The following is a 6,072-nucleotide window of genomic DNA, read 5'->3' on the forward strand; positions in this document are numbered from 1 at the left end:
CTCCCAAAGTGCTTGGATTACAGTCGTGAGCCACCGTGCCTGGCCTCACTGTTCTATTTTCCCTCATTAAAGGTTTGTCTTTTCGGGCCCGTCATGGTGGCTCTGACCTATAATAACAAAACTTTCGGAGGCCAAAGCAGGAGGATTGCTTAAGCCCAGGAGTTCGAAACCAACCTACTCAATATAGGGAGACCTTGTCTCTACAAAAGAAAAATTAAAAATGAGTGGGGCATGAGGTGGCCACAATGGCTCACGCCTGTAATCCCAGCATTTTGGGAGGCCGAGGTGGGTAGATCACGTGAGGCCAGGAGTTCAAGATCAGCCTGGGTGACATGGCGAAACCCCATCTCTACTAAAAATACAAAAATCAGCTGCGCATGGTGGTGCATGCCTGTAGTCCCGGCTACTCGGGAAGCTGAGGCAGGAGGATCCCTTGAACCTGGGAAGCAGAGTTTGCAGTGAGCCGAGATCACGCCACTGTACTCCATCCAGCCTGGGCAACAGAGTGAGATGCTGTATAAAAACAAACAAAAAATCGTTTTTTCTTTCTTTCCTTTGTTTTTTTTGTGTGTGTGTGTTTTGTTTCGTTTTGTTTTGTTTTGAGACAGGGTCTCGCTCTGTCGCCCAGGCTAGAGTGCAGTGGTGCAATCACAACTCACTGCAGCCTCGACCTCCTGGGCTCCAGCGATCTTCCCGCCTCAGCCTCCCAAGTGGCTGGTACTACAGGCACATGCCACCACACCCAGCTAAATTTAGTATTTTTTGTACAGATAGTATTTTGCCGTGTCACCCAGATTGGTTTCAAACTCCTGGACTCAAGCTGTTCTCCAGTCTCAGCCCCCCAAAGTACTAGGATTACAGGCATGAGCCACTATGCCCAGCCAAGATTTGTCTTTCAACAGTTTCTTACGACTGGAATCATACAGTACATACTCTTGTGTCTGGCTTCTTTGGAGAGCAGGAACTTTTAATTCTATGCCCTCTGGTCTATTATAATGCCTGGCAGATGATAGGTGCTTAATAAATGTTGAGGAAAGAATGAATTAATAAATCTTAACCAGAATTAATTATCTTACTCTGAACACCCTTGTCTTCCCACCACATAGAATACAAGAATTAAAAAGGTCCTCACAGAGAACATTTAAACTTCTTGGATTTACCAGTGGAAAAACTGAGATCCAGACGGATTCAGCGGCCTGCCCAAGTTCACTCTACAAGTGCGTAACAGAGCAGGAATAGACCCGAAATGGGCAGACTCCCAGGCCTGTGCTCTCCTCACTTCACAATACCCACTTCCCACCCATTTCCCATAGGCAAATATGGCATTTCTTCATGGATCCCTATGGAATCAGAATGCCGACAAGATGTCACGTTGCCTCTTTCAGCCTCCTGTGGATGCCGTCCTGGCCCCAGATCACTCGCTGAAAACACAGAAACAGCAGCAATTCAACTTAGGGAGGTATCTCATTTCATTTCAAGTATACCCAAAACCCAAGAGTAGCCTTACTCAAATACTGGGCTGTAGATTGGTTTTCTAGTCAGGAAACAAACCAGCTGGTACCTGATTCAATTCTCCACTCACTAGAGATAGAAAAACATTGCATTTTTTGTAAAGTTTTTGTTAAAGACCTCTTTTTTTTTTTTTTTTTTTAAGTTGGAGTTTCGCTCTTGTTGCCCAGGCTGGAGTACAATGGCGCGATCTTGGCTCACTGCAACCTCTGCCTCCCGGGTTCAAGCGATTCTCCTGCCTCAGCCTCCCGGGTAGCTGGGATTACAGGTGCATTATCACCACACCCGGCTCATTTTTGTGTTTTCAGTAGAGACGGGGTTTCACCATCTTGGCCAGGCTGGTCTTGAACTCCTGACCTTGTGATCCACCTGCCTCGGCCTCCCAGAGTGCTGGGATTACAGGCATGAGCCACCGTGTCCAGCCTAAAGACCTCTTAAATAATAGGGAGAGAGGAAGGGAACTATTCATTGTAGACCTTGCATGTGCTGCGATGCTTCACGTAAGGTTTTCACTTAACCTCGCTGCAACCCTAAGAGGTCAGCATCAAGACTAGCCTGAGCGACGTGAGGAAACCCAATGTTTAGTAATAACTAAAAAGTTATTACTTTTATAGGTAATGGCAACAAGACAAAGAGCCATCTATTAATTTGCCCAAGATCCTATAGTTGTGAGTATCTCTCTGCTTTTGAAATGGGAGAGTCCCTTGATCCCTCTCGCAGGACGTGTGAAGGCAAGTGTGGCTCACCTGTTCGGTCACTGCCGCTGCTCAAACCCCTGAGGGGAGGGGAAGCACACAGACGGACCGCGGCAGGAGCCCAAGTGGGCCTGTGTTACAGTGTTCCCTTTTAGCCCTCCTATCTCCGTGGACGGCTTGAGTGTTCACCAGCTCAATGGACCCTCTGCCTTTTCGCAAGGGCAGAGGGCCAGTGTGATAACCTTCTGTATTGTGAGCTCTTGCCCAGCATCCTGGAAGAATCAGGTCACACACAGGCTTGAAGGATGAATGTGGGGTTTTATTGAGCGGTGGAGGTGGTTTTTAGAGGGATGGATGGGGAGCTGGAAGGGGGGATGGAATAGGAAGATGATATTCCCCTGGAGCCTGGCCATCCAGTGGGCAAACTCCTCTCTGACCACCCCCAGCCAAATTCCTCTGGACTTTCAGACGTTCCTTCTCATCTCTCTTTCTCTGCTGCATCATTCCGCTGTTCATCTGCCTATCTCATCTCCTTGCCTGCTTGTCTGTTTCTGGAGCCTGGAGTTCGGGGTTTATATGGGTACAGGATAGGGGATGTGGTAAGCCAAAAGACAACCTTTTGGGCACGAAAATAGAAATGCCTGTTCCCACTTAGGGCTGCAGGTCTCCAGGCTTGAGGGTGGGGCCTTTGCCGGGGACCGCCCTCTTCTACTCAGTGTTTCCCTGTCTCCTGTCCGAATCATTTTCAAAGCTGATGCTTTTTGTACTCTAAGCTATTATCTTTTAGAACCAAGAAAAATAGATTTTCTGTTGATGTTCTAGTATGCACCTTTTACTTAGACAGTAATACAGGAAAATAATCTATGTTGTTGGTTGCTGGGCAGCTCATAGCTAAACTGGGTGCCAATTGCTAACTTACCCTTTAGCCTAGGTTTTCTGGTATGTTTCTGCTTCCTCCTTAGTATACTTAACTGATACTTTAACTCTTAATTTAAAGGTTTAATGATCTCTACCTTTTAATACAAAAAGTTGAGATACAGATTATAAGTAAATAAAATTCTTTACCCAGGACAGTACCTGTTAACATTGAAACCTTTTCATTTTAACTGAAGGAAATTCAAAATGTAACTGTTGCCAAATTCCTTGTTTTCAAATTTAAAGGCCTCTCCATTTCAGACAATTCCATTGGGGATTAATGGCCCATTGGAGTCTATACAATTTGCTTAATTACCCTAAAATTATTATCTTGACTAAAGCAGAATCTTAATAGACAACATTAATGTCTTTATCCTTGTCTGGAAGAATCTCATCTCTTTGCAAAAAATAGCTTCTTCAAATGAGGCTGGATAATCCCCCTAGCCGTGGTGATTAAAGATAACAATGGCTCATTTAGAAAATGTTTTGGGGAAATTAAAAAGCTGAGATGAAGCCTGTTGGTTCTGCACACTAGTGAAAGTAAAGGCAGGAAGGGGAGGGCACCAAAAGCATCCATGTATTGGACTATATTTGCTTCCTACTCAGTCAGCACAGGCCGCAGTGTTTGAGGACACGCAGTCAGGTCTGTGGGTGTGATCTCCCTCTGCACCAAAGGAATGAGCTTCATCAGCACCATTCCATTGAAGGGAATTTTGTGCTGTATGTTCCCGGGGTCACTCACAAACATCCCTACTTACAAGTGACTTGTTGCTTTCCAAAATAACAGTTTACTGGGATTTCAGTTTAAGTTTGCACTAATTCAAAGCCTACAGACTGCAGTATACTTACACACCTTTACTGTACTGACGAGTGTAGAAACTGATACGGCTGATTCACTTATTCATTTACTAACATATAGTGAGGTGTGTGTGTGTGTGAGAGAGAGAGAGAGAGACAGGGCCTCACTCTGTTGCCAAGGGCGAGTGCAGTGACAAGATCATGACTCACTGCAGCCTGGATCTTCTGGCCTTAGCTGGGCATTATATATATAGGCTCATGCCTATAATCCCAGCACTTTGGGAGGCCAAGGCAGGAGGATCACTTGAGCTCAGGAGTTCAAGACCAGCCCTGGCAGCATAGCAAGACTCTGTCTCTAAAAAAAAATTTAAAATTATTTGGGTGTACTGGTGTCCACTTATAGTCCGTCCACTTGTAGTCCCAGCTACTCAGGAAGCTGAGGTGGGGGGAACATTTGTGCCTGGGAGGTCAAGGCTGCAGTGAGCCAAGGTCCCACCATTGTGCTCCTGCCTGGGCAACAGAGTGAGGCGCCAGGCCAACATTTCAATCTTCTAAACATACAGTTGATTCCTCTGGCAACCAGCACCCTCATCTTGAGGGGCTTTTCCAAAGTCACTTCATTAACTCAGGTGTGGTCAAGAGGGGCTTACTATAAGTAACCAAAGTTGTTCCTTTCACCTTTATCACCCTGGACATATTATAAGAGCCAGGGACAAAAACCAAATATAATATAAGATGCTACTACAGCTCTTATCATTTAGAAACTTGTACAAAAGTTTAAAAGCTCTGGTTAGGAGATAGACAAAGACTAAAATATATATTTCTTTTTTTGTTGTTGTTGTTGTTGTTTTTTTTGGAGACAGGGTTTCGCTCTGTTGCCCAGGCTAGAGTGCAGCGGCGCAATCTCAGCTCACTGCAGCCTCCATCTCCTGGGTTCAAATGATTCTCCTGCCTCAGCCTCCCAAGTAGCTGGGATCACAGGCATTCACCACCATGCCAGGCCGTTTCTTTTTTTTGTAATTTTAGTGGAGACAGGGTTTCGCCATGTTGGGCCGTGCTGGTCTCAAACTCCTGGCCACAAGTGATCCACCCACCTCGGCCTCCCAAAGTGCTGGGATTACAGGCATGAGCCACTGTGCCCAGCCTATATTTCTTATTATATCACAATATCACAAGAGAGTATCATCATCATCATCATCATCACTTTTGTCATGAATGAATACTGGATTTTGTCAAATGCCTTTTGTACAGCTATTGAGGTAATCATTATATTATTTTTCTTTCTCAGCCTTTGTGAATTACACTGATTGATTTTTGAATGTTATACCAGACTTACATTTATGTGATAAACCCCAGTTGGTAATGAAGTACTATTTGTGTGTGTGTATGTGATACAGAGTCTTGCTCTGTCGCTCAGGCTGGAGTGCAGTAGTGCAGCCTCCACCTTCTGGGATCAAGTAGTTCTCCTGCCTCAGCCTCCCAAGTAGCTGGGATTACAGGCATGCGCCACCACGCCTGGCTAATTTTTGTATTTTTTATAGTAGAGACGGGGTTTTGCCATGTTGGCCAGGCTGGTCTCAAAGTCCTGACCTCAGGTGATCTGCCCGCCTTGGCCTCCCAAAGTGCTAAGATTACAGACGGGAGTCACCGCGCCCAGCCTTGAAGTACTATTTTTTAAATTGTATTGTCGTACTTAAATTTGCTTGAATTTTCTTAGAAATGTTTGTGTCTATATTCATGAGAGACATTGGTCTGTAGTTTTCTTGTTATGTTTTCTTTTTTTATTTGAGTAATGCTGATTTCATAGAATGAACCGAGAAATAATTGCTTCTTCTTTAGTTTTTCTGGAAGGGTTTGTGTAGAATTGGTAATATTTCTTTAAATATTTCTAGAGTTCACCAGTGAAGCTATCTGGACCTGGAGTTTTCTTTGTGAAAGGTTAATTTTTTGTTTATTTGGAGACAGAGTCTCACTCTGTTGCCCAGGCTAGAGTGCAGTGGTGCAATCATGGCTCACTGCAGCCTCAAAATCCTGGGTTCAAGTGATCCTCCCACCTCAGCTTCCCAAATAGCTGGGACTACAGGCATGTGCCACCACACATGGCTAATTTTCCTTTTTTTTTTTTTTTTTTTTTCCTGTAGAGACGGGGTCTCAC

General features: G+C 44.8%; 1 long non-coding RNA gene across 1 annotated transcript; it reads left to right on the forward strand.

Moving 5' to 3' along the window:
- The first annotated feature begins 921 nt into the window (after window positions 1-921).
- On the forward strand, window positions 922-2,269 carry LOC103878116. The gene is made up of 3 exons (XR_638117.4): window positions 922-1,217; window positions 1,386-1,459; window positions 2,124-2,269. It is a non-coding gene; the product is annotated as an uncharacterized LOC103878116 (long non-coding RNA).
- The last annotated feature ends 3,803 nt before the right edge of the window (window positions 2,270-6,072 follow it).

Source organism: Papio anubis, chromosome 13, assembly GCF_008728515.1.
Source record: "Papio anubis isolate 15944 chromosome 13, Panubis1.0, whole genome shotgun sequence".
Classification (NCBI taxonomy): Eukaryota; Metazoa; Chordata; class Mammalia; order Primates; family Cercopithecidae; genus Papio; species Papio anubis.